Here is a 19,790-nt window from a genome sequence, read left to right on the forward strand (position 1 = left end):
CTTATAGCTGTATTATTGGATACATAACTAAAACTACATTGTATAAAGGTACTTAAAATGTCTTGTATAAATACATCATACATTTAGAAGGAATAAATTACATAAATACAATGTCATTATTTTTGTTGTGTAAAATTAATAGTCTAATATTCTGTAGAAAAAACACAAAAAGTTTTCAAATATATAATCTATATAAATATAGTTCTTCAAAATAAATGTATGTCTAACACAGTATATAGTTACAGAATGTATTTCTGAAGAGAAACATGTTTATTAATAAAAAAATAAATCACTATAACATGTAGGGTTAACATTATAACACAACGTTGCTGAGTTAAAACAACTCACACTGGATCAGTCCACATTGTACCCAGTGCTGGAGTTCAGAATTGACCCAAACTGGGTTATGTTTAATCTCAGTCATTTTAGACTGCACCTTTATGAGGAGTCTCACCTGGGAATGAGTGAATATGAGCACAAACTCCTTCGTTCTGTTGTGTATCAATCTGTTTTTTACCTGCTTCCTGTAGTGTTGTACTGCCCCTTTAAGAAACAACGTTCCTTAACGTTCCTTAACGTCCCCATTGATTGCTGTTGTGTTTTATGAATGGAGAGCAGGTAGTGTTGCTGAGAAAAGTATGCAGTAAACCTCTTTGTAAAGTACACGTCTCAGGTGTTGTCTCGGTCATTACGATGGCGACGAGTGAGTAAAGGGCAATATAACACGAAAAAACAACCGAAACCACAAAGAGAGGACAAACTAAAAAAAAAAAAAAAAAAAAAAAAAAAAGACGCAGGGAAAGCCTAAGACGCGGCACGAAAAAAGTTACCATCGTTTATCTTGTGAGTAAAACCACACACAAACGATCAAGAAAAAAAAACTAAACCAAAACGCAGAAAAGTATAAAGTGGATTTAACACACACGTGTGTAAATTTCATACAGCTTCACACGCTTTGCCAATGCCTGAATAAACGCTAAAAGCTAAAGCTAAAAACGTGCTCAACAACAAAGCTATCATTATCCGATAAAACATGGATGCTACTGCTGTATTGCCACATTTTCCAAGATTTGACATTGACTCAGATCAAGGCTCACTTGCAGTGAAATGGAAGAAATGGTTATCGAGATTTGGAACATTTCTAACACTTGCTGGTGTAACGAACAAGACCAGGCAAAGAGCGATGTTACTGCACTATGCAGGAGAACAAGTACAGGACATTTTCGACACAATTCCAGAAAATGGCGACAGTGATGATTATTATAAAGCAGCACAAGTTCTGACTGAATATTTCAGCCCAAGCCGTAATAGGGAGTATGAAGTGTGTGTTCAGACAGGCTAAACAAAAAGCAGGAGAGACAATCGATGCGTTTCACACAAGATTAAGACAGCTTGCAACGACTTGTGAATTTACAAATACAGACAGAGAAATAAAATCTCAGATCATACTCACATGCACATCATCTCGATTGCGAAGAAGAGCATTGAGGGATAGTAATCTCACATTAAAACAATTGCTAGACTTTGCCAGAGCATTTGAAACTTCAGAGCAGCAGGCGGCTGGAATTGAAAATGACACACAGGCTAATACTAGAGATGAGCCGGATACTCGGCTGAAACGAGTATCCGGTACGGATAAAGCACTTCTGCTGAGTATGAGTATTATACGAGTAATACAAGTCAATATCTGTGCTCGCATTGAATGAAAATCATCATTGGGTATCTGATTGTGTCAGCATTCTGTGATAGGCTAGTCACAGCGCCCCTCCCCTAGACACATACAGATGTATTGTGTTGCTGTGTCTCGCTCTGCTCACTCACAGTCACACACACAACAGCTCTCTGTCTCTCCCTCAGTCACTTGGGTTCGCGGGTCTTTTCCGTTAACGTTTAGGGTTTCTTCAGCTTTTTACTTCGGGTTGTAACGTTAATAATACTTACTTACTAACCAGTAGAGTTCTGGTAAACGTGGGTTCGTTCAGACGTGGTGCTTGCTTGGTACAATGCGACTCGCATTGCGTCTCTACCTGTCGGAGATTTTTTTTCTTTTTTAAACCTTCAGTTGTCTCTAACCAGTAACCAGACACTGAGTGTCTGACACATTTTTGCTGTATTTCATAAAAACATAAAGGTAGTAAGCTAGTGTTATAAATATTACAAATTAATTATTAAGCTACACACACACACACACACACACCTCGTGTGGAAATAAAAAAATAAAAAAGAACCAAAAAAATTTTAAAAAATCACACTGATCATAAAAAAATTAAAAGTTAAAAAAGAAAGTTATGTTGTTCATTACATTTTACTTCATAATTGCACTGCATTGTTTTGTTTTCATTGTTGCAAAACTTGTTCTGTAATATAGTTCGTTTGCTATCGTGATCAAAACCATTGATCTGAAGCTCAATCCTGATGCTGTCCTGTAAATATTTTTCTAATCAGCAATAAATATAACAATTTCTGATCAACCCATATCAACTGCATGCTTTAAAATAACATACCGGTTAAAGCCCCACCCATTTCAAGACAAGCCCCGCCTACTTCCGGGTTAGGCCCCACTCACTCTGAGTACAGATACAGATACAGATAATTCATATGGTTAACAGATACAGATACAGATAATGCTGTACTCGCTCATCCCTAGCTAATACCTTCGAAAGTGTTGCAGCAGTACCAAAAACAAACCTCAATAAGAGAGCATTTGCAAACCACCAACAGAAAATAACACAGAGAACACCACATATGACATGCAGGAACTGTGGTGGCCCTTTCCCACATCCTGGAGGACAGTTAACATGCCCAGCTAAAGGAGCATCATGCAAATTATGTGGTAAACCAAATCACTTTGCTCATTGTTGTCTCAGCAGACCACGGATGGAGCGGGACAACAAAAGATACACAAAGCCACGACATCTCGCAAAAGGTGAGAGCAGTAAAGCTAAATGAAAACAGCCCACCAACAAAAACACTGGAGCCGGATACAACTTCAAGCACAGATGATGAATAGGTCTATGTCACACAAGAACCTGCAAATGTCAAACAACCAATGACAAAAGTCTGGATAGCCCAACAACCTCTAGAGATATTAATAGACACAGGTGCTACAGTCAACCTGCTAGACAAAAACGCACATGACCAAATCAAAACGTCAACAAAACTACAACCAACCAACAAGAAAATACTGCCATATGGTAAACAACAACCACTTCCATTACTAGGAAAGCTAACTACAAACATCTCAGCACATGGAAAAACCACTGAGGCAACATTCTATGTAGTTGAAGGAGATCATGGATCTCTGCTCAGTCACAAAACGGCTACTGAACTTGGACTCATTTACATTGTCCTTTCTACAGACATAATTCAACCTACACCTTCTGTCGCTGACCAGCTCTTGTCAAAGTACCCAAACATCACAAATGGCATAGGAAAGCTGAAAAATGTTCAAGTTAAGCTACACATTGATGAGACAGTTAAACCTGTTGCTCAACCACATCATAGAATTCCTTTCCATGTTCGTAAGAAAGTCGAGAAAGAATTACAACTTCTGGAAGATGAAGGAATCATAGAAAAGGTAGAGGGTCCAACACCTTGGGTTTCACTTATTGTTGCGATGCCAAAACCAAAAAACCCTGAGAAAATACGAATTTGTGTTGACATGAGATTACCAAATCAAGCTGTATTGAGAGAGAGACACATTTCACCAACCGTTGATGACATTATTCATGACCTAAATGGTGCGGTAATGTTCTCCAAACTGGATCTCAATTCAGGATATCACCAACTCGAATTAGCACCTGAATCCAGATACATCACAACATTTTCCACACATGTTGGATTACGAAGATACACAAGACTCATCTTTGGTATCTCATCAGCTGCTGAAGTCTTCCAAAACACCATCCAACAGGTCCTACAAGGCATCCCTGGAGTTCGAAATTTCAGTGACGACATTCTGGTATATGGTACCACAGCTGACACACACAACAGATCCCTCGAAGCAGTCTTCCAACGGCTACATGAAAACAATCTGACAATCAACAAAGGCAAATGTGACTTTCAGAAAACGTCCCTTGAGTTTTTCGGATACCTCTTTTCCAACAAAGGTATCGCACCTGACCCCAAAAAAATTGAGGCGATCACAGACATGCCACCCCCACAAAACCAAAGTGAGATGAGAAGTTTACTAGGTATGGCCAACTACAGTGCGAGATTCATTCCTAACTATTCATCAACAACTCAACCTCTGAGAGAGCTCACAAAGAAAGACTCAAAGTGGATATGGGGAAAAGAACAAAGAGATGCACTGAAAACACTCAAACACAACCTGGTGAATGCTCCTGTAATGAGTTACTTCCATCCTGACAGAGAAACCAACGTAATTGTCGATGCTAGTCCCGTTGGTCTAGGAGGCATACTAGCTCAGAGAGATAGAACCACAGATCACACCTACGTTGTCGCTTATGCTAGTAGAGCATTAACCCTCTGGGGTCTGACCATTTTGTGACACTGGCAGAGGTTCTGACATGCTCTTACATTTGGTCTTTTTTCAGTTACTTCAATACATATTAATGGCTAATATCACATAACACTGTATTCAGCACAAACTGGGCTAAAATATTAGGTAAGTAAAATGTATGTACATGTTTGTATTTTTAAGTAAATGATGTTTATGCGTGGTTAGTAAAAAAAAAGAAAAAGAAAAGTTGCTGAAATAAGGCCAAGAAACACATACTAAACATTTGTTCACAAACAATAAAGTTCTCTACTCTTGTAGAGTTGAGAATTTGCTACAAAAAGATGTAAAAACCATTTTACCCACTCATTCACATGAAACAATACATTGATTTAACTTTTGTAACACAGTTTTTGTTGTGTAAAGGCAATATGCGAGGAATTAATGAATATTGATGATTCACACCTGAGGAGGCCCAACCCCTAATGGCTTAGTCTGGATTGTGTTGACAAAAGAATGAGTGTGGGGAGACTCAAAGAGAAAATCTTTTGCTTGTAGTTTACTAAAATAGTGTACAATAAAGTACAAAAGACTTTTATATCTGTACTTGACAAAATAAGACTTTTATTTTACCAATGGTAAAAAAACATGAACAATACAATAGAGTCAAGAAGCTTTATTGTATGGAATGATTCTTTACAATATAAAAAATAAGATATAAATTTGTAAGACATCACACACTGTGAATCTTTGAGAATGGAGTTTAAATGTCGTCATGCCATTGCTCAAAACAGTTCCTAATTAATTGAACACACATTAGTCTCAGTTGCTTTGAGAACTGAAAGAGACCTACGGTGTGTGTGAGTAGCAGGTGATGGTAAAGGTAAAGGTGATGCAGACACATTCCTAAAAAAAAAAAAACAACATAATTAGTCTCATCGTGTATTTTCCAAAGTACTAAGCAACACATTAGTAATAATAATATATAAGTAATATATACTAATATACAATATAACAGAAAAATGGGTACATGTGGACGTACTCTTTTTTGTTCCCAGTTGCGTTGCTGCATGCCCTCGTGCGAGTATCAGACAAAGGTGAACGTGTTGCAGCCACATTCCTAAAAAAATATCATAATTAGTATCATGTATTTGCAAAGTACAAAGCAACACACCAGTATTACTAATACTGAGAACATAAAAAAGGGTAAAGGGTGTAAGGGTGGCTTACACTGGATGAATGTCGCTCGCGTTGCTGCGTGCCTTCGTGCGAGTATCAGACGAAGGTGAACGTGTTGCAGCCACATTCCTAAAAAAAATCATAATTAGTATCATGTATTTGCAAAGTACAAAGCAACACAATTAATATAATGTATTTTCCACATCAGTAATACAAATATTCTGCACGCATAATAGAAAAAAATGGTTACATGTGGACGTACTCCTTATTGTTCTCGTTGCTGCGTGCCCCCGTGCGAGCATCAAACGAAGGTGAAAGTGTTGCAGCTGGTGCAGGTGAAGACAAGAGTGATGCAACCACATTCCTACAAAAGTTTTTAATAATTAATATAATGTATTCTCCACAGTAACAAACTTATAAAGCAATAACTAAGGCAGTTAAACATAGCTGAGATAAAATAATTGGGTACAGAGATGCGCTGTATATGTTTGTTAACGGACCATTACCGGACATATTTATGGCTAAACATTAACACATGACATATCTCCGGGCACATTTACAGCTCATCGACACCACATCGATACATTTACACCCGAACAGATAGTCACATAAACAAGACTAGTTGAGGCATAAACACTAGTCAAAATATATTCTAAATAGTGATATTGCTATATAACATATTGTATATTCACATTGCATTAATCAGCATACAGCTTAATAAGAACTAACATTTTAAGGTAAATAAAAGTTGCCAATTACGAGACGTTTCTATAAAGTCACTCTTAATATCTGCTTGCAAATAGTCTGTATACAATACAGTATATATAATTTTACATCACACAAGATTTCAACAAATGTAAGTAAAACTTACTCTTCAGAAATTATATCCTCAGCTGGATCAAGTCGCTCTTAAAAATACAAACGTTCGTCGTCGGAGTCCTGCTCTTCATCTGAGGAAACTTCCTCAGCTGTAAAGCGTTTCATCTTCCCAGCGCGTTGATAAGTGAATGAATCTGTTAAAACTTTGTGCTTCATACACTGTTTGGGGCGTTGATCTTATTTGCATAGCCCGCTCAGGTAATTTTCATATGAATGGCACGCACGGTGGTAGGTGGGATCACATTAGTGGTAATGAGGTCGAGCCAGAAAAACTGTACCTCTCTTTACTTACATACAAAAAGACAATATTTGCTTTCGATTTTAATTACCTCATTTAAAAGAGACATTTCAGACATTTCAGGCTTTCATTAGACATATGTATTATGTTCGTGTGATAAGTATTGGCAGAGTTATCAGTTCATGTTTGTAACGTGTTTCAGGAAGAAGGTCAAGTTCACAGAGATGTCCGAATGCACATCCTGGTTATTTTCTTTATTTGCCAAAAGCACAGCGTTTTGTTGTTAATATGAAGGCACTCAAATAAAAGTAGACACTTCACAGTTTCGAATGATGTATTACATGTATGTGTATGACTATGAATGACGGAGTATTTTAAGAGGACTTCACGTTGAAGAGGAAAAAATGCGCCAAAGACGCGCCGGTGCGTTTTTCGACCCCAGAGGATTAACCCCAGTTGAACAAAGATACTCACAGACAGAGAGAGAAGCCCTTGCCATCGTCTGGAACTGTGAACACTTCCATCTATATCTCTACGGTGCGGAATTCAACATGATCACAGATCACAAACCTCTTGAGTTGATCTTCAACAACCCTAAGTCAAAACCCCCAGCAAGAATTGAGAGATGGGCACTAAGATTACAACCCTACAAATACAAGGTTGTTTACAAAGCAGGAAAAACAAATCCGGCAGACTATATGTCCCGCCATCCACAAAAACCACAAATCTACAATCACCGATGACGTTGACACTGAGATACATATCAAATTCATTGCTGACAATGCAGTCCCAAAAGCCATGACATTAGAAGAAGTGAAAGCCGAAACAGCCAAAGACAACCTTTTTCAATGTGTTATCAACACTATGCACAACGGCCAATGGCACACACTGGATGATAATTTCACTTCAGAACGTGATCAGGCAGATCTGAGATCATTTCACAATGTAAAAGAGGAACTTACTGTTCTAGTATTCTTCTAAGAGGAAATCGTATTGTAATGCCAAAAACCTTACAGCAAAGAGCACTTGAACTTGCCCACGAAGGTCATCAAGGCCTAGTGAAAACCAAACAACTACTCATGGAAAAAGTTTGGTTTCTGGGAATCGACAAACAGGCAGAACATTTACTTTCGAACTGAATACCATGCCAAGCATCCTCAACGCAGATCAAACACTCACCACTTCAGATGTCTGAACTACCTGAAGGTCCATGGCAAAATGTTTCTGTGGATTTTTGCAGTCCATTCCCATCAAGTGACTATCTTTTATTTATCTTGGATGAATACTCCAGAGTTCCTTTTGTAGAGATAACACCATCAACATCAGCAAACAAAGTCTTCTCCATCGCAGGAATCCCTAATGTAATGAAATCTGATAATGGCCCTCCTTTCTTCAGCCAAGAACTAGCTAACTTCACTACACACCTAGGTATACACCATCGCAAGATCATTCCGCACTGGCCTCAAGCCAATGGTGAAGTTGAGAGGTTCATGAGAACGGTAAAAAAAGCCACATCGACAGCTTTTGCTGAAGGAAAACCTTGGAAACAAGAATTGTACAAGTTTCTGAGGAACTACAGAGCAACCCCCCATCAGACCACTGGAATATCCCCGGCCGAATTGTTGTTCGAAAGACCTATGCACATCAAATTACCGACAGTGCACAGCTCAGTACACAACGATGCACTTAGGCAAGCTGATTGCCACAAAAAGGAGAAGATGAAGCAATACTCGGACAAGAGAAAAAGAGTTTCAACATCTGAACTCACAACAGGAGATTCTGTACTCATTCATGAAAAAACAAAAGGAAAACTTAAAACACCATATAATCCAAAACCATACAAGGTGATAAAAACAAAATGCACAATGATAACAGCACAAAGAGGACAACACATTACAAGAAACACCTCACACTTTAAACCCCTGAAAAAAGAGTACATGTACCACTCTGTGATCTCTCTGATGATGAAATGGATGAATTCGATTATGGAGACAGACCTCAAGAACAAAGAAGACCTCCAAATGTTCCTGAAAATGCTGCGCAACAAGAAAGACGTTATCCTAGAAGAGAGAATAGGAAAAGACATCAAAAGCTAATGGATTACACTTGATGAACTAAGATTAAAGCACTATGAGGAACAGTTATAGCATTAAAAAGAAAGTTAATATGTTCTGAGTTTTCTAGTCACAGTGCTGAATGTACTATAATTCTATTAAGGATTTAAGCTAACATAATTTCGAGAAAATGCATTCCCAGTTCTCTCAAATCTTATCAATAATGAACATGTGTAGGATAATGTGTTATTGTTGTCATGTTTAGACATTTTTCTTCTAAAACAAAGGGAGGGATGTAGTGTTGTACTGCCCCTTAAGGAATAACGTTCCCTGCATTGATTGCTGTTGTGTTTTATGAACGGAGAGCAGTTAGTGTTGCTGAGAAAAGTATGCAGTAAACCTCTTTGTAAAGTACACGTCTCAGGTGTTGTCTCGGTCATTACACTTCCCTCTATTCTGTTTTAGTCAGTAGTGGAATTATTATTAATAGAATTATTTTCAATTAGTTTTGAACGAATACTCATAATTTAACCAACATTAAAATGTAATTACATTTATTCAACTGTCGTTACAACTTAATGTATTGTGCAATGTATTGTTTTTAAGCCTATAAAGCAATATTAGTGCTGCCTGTGTGTCTGTTGCTAGCACATCAGTTTATCCTCCACAAGCACTGCTTCTTCTCAGTCATGCATCCAGCTACAGTCATGTGCAAAATCATAGGGGAAAACATTGACTGTATGCTGGTGGGTAAAACACAGCTTGATAAAAATAAGCTATTATGTCAATTCAAGTCATCAAGAAGCTATGCACCACTCATCTTTGCAGAATTGTTGTAATTCAGCCACATTGGTGGGTTTTCGAGCATGAACTGCCTTTTTAAGGTCCTGAATCAATAGGATTCAGGTCAGGACTTTGACTCAGCCTTTTTTTTTGACTCAGTTTTTCTTCAGCCATTCAGTGGTGGACTTGCTGGTATGTTTTAGATCATAGTCCTTCTGCAGAACCCAAGTTTGCTTCAGCTTGAGGTCTTGAACAGATGGCCACACATTGTACTTCAGGATTTTTTGGTAGACAGCAGAATTCATGGTTCCATTTATCACAGCAAGTCTTCCAGGTCCTGAAGCAGCAAAACAGCAACAGACCATCACACTACCACCACCATATTTTACTGTTGGTATGATGTTCTGTTTCTGAAATGCAGTGTTACTTTTATGCCAGATGTAATGGAACACACACCTTCCAAAAAATTAAACTTTTGTCTCGATAAGAGCAAAAGATAAGGAAATAAGTGCTAGTTGAAGTGTTTCCTGAATAAGTAGGTCTTCAACCGCCGCTTGAAAATAGCCAGTGACTCGGCTGTCCGGACCTCTAGGGGAAGTTCATTCCACCACCTTGGTGCCAGAACAGAGAAGAGTCTTGTAGTATACTTGCCTCTTACCCTGAGAGATGGTGGAACCAGTCGAGCAGTGCTGGTAGATCGGAGAGTGCGAGGTGCAGTGCGAGGAGTGATGAGGGCTTTGAGGTACAGTAAGAGGGAGCTGGTCCATTTTTGGCTTTGTAGGCCAGCATCAGTGTTTTGAATCTGATGCGTGCAGCTACCGGAAGCCAGTGGAGAGATCGCAGCAGCGGGGTGGTATGCAAGAACTTTAACAGGTTGAAAACAAGCCGGGCAGCTGCATTTTGGATCATTTGCAGAGTATGGATTGCGTTCATAGGTAGACCTGCCAGCAGTGCATTGCAGTAATCCAGTCTAGAGATGACGAGAGACTGAACAAGTACCTGAGCAGCCTGTGTGGACAGAAATGGCCGAATCCTTCTAATGTTGTAGAGAAGAAACCAACATGAGTGAGTCACATTAGCAACATGAGAGGAAAAGGACAGTTGATTGTCCATGGTTACCCCAAGGATGCGAGCTGTGGCTGAAGGGGAGATCAGATCGTTGTGCAAGGATATAGCAAGATCATGACCTGGGGATGAATCACCTGGGATGAACAGCAGTTCAGTTTTGCTAGGATTGAGCATTAACTGATGAGCAGTCATCCATGATGAAATTTCTGCCAGACATGCTGAGATCCGATCAGAAGCTGTGGTATCTGATGGTGGGAAAGAGAAGATAAGTTGAGTATCATCAGCATAGCAGTGGTAAGAGAACCCATGTGAGGAAATAACTTCACCAAGAGTGTGAGTATACAGGGAGAAAAGAAGAGGACCAAGTACAGAGCCCTGTGGGACACCAGTGGAGAGTCTGCATGGAGCAGATGTCACTCCCCTCCATGTTACCTGGTATGAGCGTCCTTCCAGGTAGGAAGCAAACCATTCCCAAGCTGATCCGCAAATCCCAAGATTCCTGAGGGTGGACAAGAGGGTCTTGTGGTTGACCGTATCAAACGCTGCTGAAAGGTCAAGGAGGATAACGACGGATGACAGTTTGGCTGATCTAGCAACATGTAGTTTCTCAGAGACATCCAAAAGGGCCAGTTGATTATAGACAATACGTTCAAGTATTTTTGAATGAAACGAGAGAAGTGATACTGGTCTGTAGTTACTGATGTCTGAAGGATCCAGAGCAGGTTTCTTTAGGATGGGAATAACCCTTGCTCTCTTGAAAATAGTTGGTACCTGACCAGATGCTATGGATCTATTGATGATAGTGGTAATGAAGGGCAGAAGGTCTTGCGAGATGGTCTGGAGCATAGTGGAAGGGAGCGGATCCAATGGGCAGGTGGTAGGATTGCAGGACTGGATGAGTTGTAAAATCCCTTCTGCTGCTACAGTTGAGAAATGCGACAACGAAGGTGTAGGGGAATCCAGACTGTGAGATGTAAGTGCAGTCAGGGCTGAAGTGAAGGTCTGGCAGATTTCCTCAATCTTCTCCTGGTAGAAAGAAGCAAAGTCTTCTGCAGTCAGGGAGTATGAAGGAGGAGGAGCCGGGGGGTTGAGCAGAGAAGAGATGATGTTGTGGAATTTCCGAGGGTCATGTGAGGAAGCTTCAAGCTTTTCCTTGTAGAAGGAAGTCTTGGCAGAAGTCACATCTGAGGAGAACTTGGCAAGGAGTGTTCGGTAAGAGTCAAGATCTGCATCAAGTTGTGATTTCTTCCACTTTCTCTTTGATGGTCTTAGCTCTCTTCAATTGTTGCGCAGCACATCTGAAAGCCAAGGAGAAGAACAAGAAGTTTTCTTGCGTTTAGTGGACATAGGGCAGAGGAAGTCCATAGTTGAGGAAAGAGATAAGAGGAAAGTATCTGTGGCTGAGTCCAAGGTAGTAAAGACTCAGGATCAGGAAAAGAAGAAAGAGTGCCAGAAGCTACAGAAGAAGGAGAGACAGAGTGAAGGTTGTGGCGAGTAAGAGCGAGGGGGTGAGAGGTAGTTTTAGGTAGGATAGGGAGTGTGATGGTGAAGGATACCAGGTGATGATCGGAGACATGTAGTGGGGTAGCAGACACGTCTGTAGCTGGAGAAGGACGGGTGAAAACCAGGTCCAGGACATTGCCTCCTTTGTGTGTGGGGATGTACTGTAGCTGTTGAATGTCAGGGCAAATGAGTCGAGAAGAGTCAGGAGAGAAGAAGATTGAAGCTTGTCAGAGGGGAGGTTGAAGTCTCCAAGCACCATCAGAGGGGAGCTATCAGAAGGGAAAACAATAAGCAGTGTGTCCATTTCTTCCAGGAAGTCTCCTAGGGGACCAGGAGGGCGGTAAACAACAATGATAACAAGTTTGATTGGAGAGGAAACTGAAATGGCATGGAATTCAAAATAGGAGATGGTTAAATGAGACAGGAGTAGAGGTGTAAACCACCATTTCTTTGACAGCAATAAACCTGTACCACCACCCCTGCCCATGTCTCTTGGTGAGTGAGAGAAAGCATAGGCTGATGATAAAGCTTGTTCTGTGGGGATATCCAGGTTTCAATTAGCGCAAGAAAATCAAAGGAGTAATGAGAAGTTAAAGCAGAGATAAAATCAGCTTTATTTACAGCAGACTGGCAATTCCAGAGCCCATCTACCACCACTGTTTGAGACTTACACAACAGAGGAGGGTAGATGAGGTTACTGGGATTGTGACCTCTGCTCTGTAGACGAGATCGTCTGCGACTAGTGATGTTACCAGTGACACCGAAGCTCCGAGGCATGTGTCAAAAAAATTAAACGATTTTCATTGAAGCTTTGTATCGAAGCTTGATTCGTTCTGGCAAAATCACGTGATCAATGACGGCCTAAGCTTCGTTTCACACACACCCACTTGACTGCTTCATTATCTGATTCAAAGGTTTAAAATCGTGCGTGACACACGGCGCACCCTCGTGTGTTGTATTGGAGTATTACATGGAATCTATTACTGTTTAGGAGAGCTAATTGTTGCGAGTTGACAATGGAGCCTGTTACAAAAAGATCGCGTTCTGAAATGTGGAAACACTTTCATTTATTTTCGTGGATATATATGGTTTTGTTGTGAAGCCTATATTTAAAACTTCACTCTTCATTGGGCAATTATACGATTCAGTATAACATTTAATGTCATATTTTGTCATATATATATTTATTGGACAGTAGTAATAAGTTGAAAAATGAAAAGGAATGCAAGAAAAGCCTTTTGTGCACCGCTTAATAGCATGATCTTTTTTTAAATGGTTCACACTTTATACTTTTGAGACAAGGTCTATCCTTAATCTGTTTTTAGGTCTAGTGTTTGATTTGCTCCGAGCAGCTGGCCTATAATAATAATACATCATCCATGTTGAGGCATTTTCGTGCAAAGCATGACAGTGCCAGATCATCTGTCCAAGATGTAGCCAACAGCCAAGGTTAAAGCCTACTTTTAATTTTATTTACTTGTTTCAGTTTTAATTATTAAAATAATTAAGTGGTTTAAAAGGGCTGCTGTTATTTTATTATCATCAAAATAAGAACAAAGTCCCTCTCTCTCTCTCTATTTCAATTTAAGTGTGTTTTATTGGCATGTCAAAAACTGTACATTTGTATTACCAAAGCATTTGCAGCTGTGCTGCATACAAATAGCACAAAAAGTTACATTTAAACAAAGTACATTGTGCATAATTAAAAGGAAAATAGTAAATTATAGAAATACAATAAGAACGTACGTTATTGTATTTAATATATTGATTCATTTATTTATTAATCTATCCTTAATTTGTCAGTCCATTAATTTTTGCTTCTAAAATTAATATGTTGTTTGGTTGTGGAACATTGTGTGATAGCGCTTTCACCAGCAGAGGTCATCATCGAGCTCTGATCTGAAAAGCTTCGAGTAATGAACCTTTTTCCGATACAATTGGGTTGAAAGCTTCACTGCTTCAAGAAAGCTTCAGTTCGCCATCACTATCTGCGACAGTAGGAATTGAGTACAGAGATGGGTTTGAGGCACATATTTGCAGTTAACCAAGAGTTATAATTAAGGTACTGTATTGTAGAATATATCAAACAGTACTAGACACTTATGTTACTATGTGAGATACTTACAAACCGCTACAGATGCTAGCAGAGAACCTTCAATTTAAATGGGTAAGCCCTGCCCACAATTCACACCTTAAGGGAGACTGAAACTACTCCTGATTAATCAGCTGAGAGAACAACAAAGACCAACACTATAAAATCAACAATGGTATAGAATAAAACAAAATTCAAATCACACTACTATAGAACAAAGTGAGTTAAGCAGATAGTATACAAAAGTCAGGAACCTACTTTACCAGAAGACAATATAATCAAATGTAGAGAGTTAAAGCACACTGAATAATAGGCTGATTCACCTTAAATTTAAATATGTAAACTTTTGATCAGCTTTTTTAGGGGATTTCAGTTATCATTAGGTTTTAAAAAATGAGTCAAACAACGTTGTGATAATTAATGACTTCATGTGACCACGATTCTTAAATGTGATAAAATTATTTTGCATTATCAGTCATATTTTGCACATAAATGGCAATGTTTATGTAACACTCTGCACACCCAGGGAACTTAGGTGCATACAAAGAAGATTCACAACAGTAAGCATAGGATAATAGAAAAAACATTAAACTTTATTTAACAAAGCATTAAAATAATTTGGGTCATTCACCCTGACCGGAAACAGCCCACAAGGGCAGCCTCCTTCAAATGGTATAATCAATCAGACAAAAGATAATGGAGCTTCCTGCAGGGAAGAGTAGCTTCACTGCAAACTGTAGGAGCACAGCAATCTCAACCCCATTAACCCACCACAAATCATTAATAATGCACCCTCAAAATCAATACATCACACCATTAAACACACAAAACCTGTTAGGGCTCTACTAATCCCTGTCTCAGATTCCCCAAAGAAGTGGTGGGAAGCTACCCAAGGGGTATAACCAAAGGGTACAGAAAAAACCCATGTTCTTAAAAGAAAAAGAAAAAAAAAGGCAAAAAAGAAATAAACAAAATCCCCTAGCCAACCATGAAACCAAATTACACAGACCTAATAATTAAAAAAGGAACAAAACACCAGCTGGCTAGGGAATTAACATACGTTCACACTAGGGAGCAGTCAGTTTTACAAAAAAGAAAACCCAAAAGAGAACAGCGACTAGTCACCATCATCCGACAACCTATAACAAAATAGATCATTTAACGATTACCAATCAGACTCAAATAAACAAAACTAAATAAAAAATGAAAACATACCTTAACGAGACGAAACCAACCAATCAAACCGCACGGTGGTCCCGAACATCAACCACCCACGTTCTAAATAAATTAAATCAATCATTTTCATACATCAATCATACCCAAACACACAAACAAAACAAATAAAACAAAACATACCTTAACAAGCAAAACGAACAAAATCCACAATAATCCTGAGTTTCAAACTATCACATGCTAAAAACATAATAAAATACTTACACGGGGAAAATACACCGGGACTCCCGGTCCCACACAGCTACAAACCGAGCAACGGGCAATTGCTAACAGGACCCCAGCTGCCCTTTGTTTTCGCCTGTCCTTTAAATAAGTGTGGCTTATTAGCAATCTGTAATAGGGTTAGAGACCCCGCCCCTCTTTGATACCTTGCTACAATCCACCCCCTGGAATTCTTGTCATTGCCCCAATGACAAAAAAAAAATACATCAATAAAAACTGTTATTAATTGACTGCTCTGCAACCACAGAACGTGGCAATCTGTAAGGATTAGAATGACAACCAGCAGAAGTCCTACTAGACCTCCGCAAGGGACCCGGACTTTGTGGCTGCTCTCCCTCTTCTGTGACTACTGAGTCAGGAAATAAAATTGGCTCCTCTAGGTGATCAACATCGTCTACCTGATCTTTCACCACCATCACAAGAGGCCCCATAAATGTCTCCTCGTCATCCGCTGAGGAACTCAAGGCTAAATCTCCAGTACCCGGTTCAATTGGCAAGCCAGATGCATCAATACTTGCTCTTTGTATAGCACTCCTCAATTCTGACCGATGTACTGTCCTAACCGGACCCTCCCCTGATACCGGTCTTACGGAGTACACGGCCCCATGTCCACAAGGACCTCTGACCACCCTGTAAACACATGGGTCCCAAAAATCCTGAATTTTATTCCTTCCCCTAACATGATTCCTCAGATACACAAGCTGTCCCTCTTGTAATCCCTCATCATTTACTTTCTCATTGTGTTGTTTATTCTGCTTCTCTGCTTTAGCTTGCAACTGCTGCCTTACATGACTATGCACTACCCTTAAACTCTCTTGATGACCCTGTACCCAGTCCTCAGTGGCACCAAGACTATCCTCTATAACAACCTTCCCTAACAGGAAATCCACGGAGTCTAGGGTCACATCCAAACATCAGATAATAGGGAGTCATGCCGGTCACATGATGAGCGGTGGTATTATAAGCATAAACAACCTGCGAAAGATGACGGGGCCAGTGCCTCTTTTGCGCTGGTGGCAGTGTCCACAACAGATCATGGAGGGTGCGATTAAATCTTTCGCACTGCCTGTTTCCCTGAGGGTGGTAGGGAGTGGTCCTACTCCTACTAGCTCTCTGATCTCCGGTCGCAATAGCTTGAGTATACTTAGAGAAAACATCTGTAAAAACCAGTATATTTTCTCGACCATCACTTGCTGGCTCCAAAACTGTGAAGTCTATTGCCAAGACCTCATGAGGACAAGAGGCCTGAATGTGGGAATTTTTTAATAAAATAATTCAAAAGTACACCATGGACTAGGGGAAAGGTGAGAAGGAGAGAAGAATACACAGCAAGAGTCAAGGCCATTAGAAACAAGCAGGTCCTAGGCATAGGTCATCAAAAGTAGTAAACGATTAACCACCCCTATAGGCTAAGAATACACAGAAACCAACACACACACACACACACAGAGGCAGAAAGGACACGCGCACACAATATTAAGGCCCAAAACTGAGCAGAAGGGTTTAATAGGAAGATGCAAAATCATAAGGAGTCACTTCTTAATATAAAATGGTTTGACAGCATAGCGAGGAGGATATTGAGTTTTTTTGTTAACACGCCATGGAGCTTGAGTAGCCTGAGTGCGTGTGGATGGAGTTGGAAGAGTCTGAGTAGACTTGGTGACAACTGTAGCAGTCTGTGTTGAGACATCGACCCCCTTAACAGCAGATGTGTCGCAGGGTCGACCACGACTCTCCATATCCTGGATATAATGAGTAATGACCTCAGTGAGAAGATCAGCAGTAGGTGAAGGTGTAGAGAGGTCAGTTTCATCCAAAAGGTGTGCTACCCATGCGGAGATTGAAGCTAGAACACACCACAAATAGAGCCTCAGCAAGCATATACAAATACTCTGGCCACTGGGTTAATAAGTAAACCAATGACTACTGCACACCACATCCAGAGAGACTGAACAGTAGAAGAACCGGTTTTGAATCATATAGAAGAGAAAATGCTGGAGTACAAGAAAATCCATACATACCCATGAACAAGTGTGTTGTGCTGAGTTGTGTTGAAGAAGACCATAGAAAAAGAGAATGAGTCTAAAAGCACATAAAACCAACTTATAAGCTCCATGGCCTGATGACGTAGGCCCAAGGACTATGGGGACGGGGCCCCTTGGTTGGGAAATAATGGGAATTTAGAGGGCCTAATGCGTGGGCAAAATATTGACCCAATGTATGGGCAAAACATTACAATTTGGAAATAATGGTAATTTCCTAAGCGGGTGAAACTGTGTACGTGAGCGGTATTATGATTGGATAACGAAGGGGGTATGGCAAAAAGGGGGGCATGTCAGAACTGTATATAAACTTATTGCAATCAGCAGTGCTTCGGTGCAAGTCTCGTCTACTGGACAAACTTGTATCCCTGGTACCAGCTGGTTAATTGCTGTCTATACGACTGTCAATAAACCTACCTCAACTGAATCCAGTCTTCGTGAGTTTGGCTGATCATTTCTTCTCTGAATTTTTACTTAGAACTGTTGTTTAAACTTATAGTCAGATTGCAGGAGCTAGCCTGGGCCAATGTAGGGTGGAGTCGGTTTTCTCCTACATGAAGCGTACCCTGAAATGACCGAATCTTTGATTGCACTGCCTTACTTAGAATGCATCTTTCACATTGTTGACACCACTGCTCTACTCTTTTTGTCATACCTGGCCAAAAGCACCGACTACGAACCAGCTGGAAAGTACGATCAATGCCTTGATGCCCATGGCCATCATGCACACTTTGAAGTACCTCATCCTGCAAACACTGGGGAAGCACAACCTGGAAGGTCTCTTTACACTCTCCTGGCAGTCGTATTACACTATGCAGGGCCCCTCCTTTCTCTACTAACCGATCCCAGTGCCGCAACAACTCCTTACTCCCTGCTGACATCACATTTCGGTCTTCAGGTCTAGGCTGACACCCAGAACAAAAAAACTTTAACACTGGACCAATCACTGGATCAATTTCCTGAAGCAAGGAAAGGTCCTCAACCGTCCGCCCGGCCAAGGCTTCCCTACACTCCACCTCTCTCCATGCTTCTCCAAACCCCCCGAAAACCGGTGGAATGTCAGTCCCGGATGCAAACCTCTCTAAGTATTGCCTCGACAGGGCATCTGCATTACCATTACTATGACCTGGGCGATATTTTATTGTAAAATTAAATGAAGCCAATTGAGAGGCCCACCTCTGTTCCACCGCACCCAATTTTGCAGTCTGAAGATAACTCAATGGATTGTTGTCCGTAAAAATAATAAAGCTACTCCCTAACAAATATTCTCGAAACTTTTCAGTTACTGCCCATTTCACTGCCAAAAGTTCGAGCTTCGTGGAGCTATAATTATCCATGTTTCTTTCAGTGGGCCTCAGCCCCCGACTAGCATAAGCAATAGGCCGGAGTTTTCCATTATTCTCTTGAGAAAGTACGGCTCCCAGCCCTCCATAGCTGGCATCTACTTCTAACACAAAAGACTTAGTGAAGTCAGCATAGGCCAGGACTGGGGCCATAATCAAACGCAGTTTCAGGGATTCAAAGGCATTCTCACACACTTCATTCTACTCTGACCCTAGTGGAAGCTTTGGGGTTTTACCCTTCCGTTTCGGCCCACTCATCCTGTTCACCAGCTGATGCAATGGAGCAGCTAGAGATGCAAAACCCTTAACAAAACGATGGTAATAACTGGCAAATCTAAGAAACGATCGTAATTCAGCCAATTGCATAGGGCATCTCCACTCCCGTACCACCCTTACCTTATCAGGATCAGTTGCCACTCCCTGAGCAGACACCACGTGTCCTAGGTACTTAACCTGTTTCTGAAAAAAAATACACTTGGACAACTTAATTTTCAACCCTTGTTGTTCAAGTCTGGAAAACACCTCTTCCAACCGTTTCAGATGCTGACTAATAGAAGAGGAAAACACAATCACGTCATCAAGATAGAGCAACACTGAATGGTACCGCTGGTCACCAAACATGCGCTCCATCAAGCGCTGAAATGTGCCCGGCGCATTACAGAGGCCAAATGGCATACGATTAAATTCAAATAGGC

The sequence above is a fragment of the Tachysurus vachellii genome, chromosome 16 (genome assembly GCF_030014155.1).
Source record: "Tachysurus vachellii isolate PV-2020 chromosome 16, HZAU_Pvac_v1, whole genome shotgun sequence".
Classification (NCBI taxonomy): domain Eukaryota; kingdom Metazoa; phylum Chordata; class Actinopteri; order Siluriformes; family Bagridae; genus Tachysurus; species Tachysurus vachellii.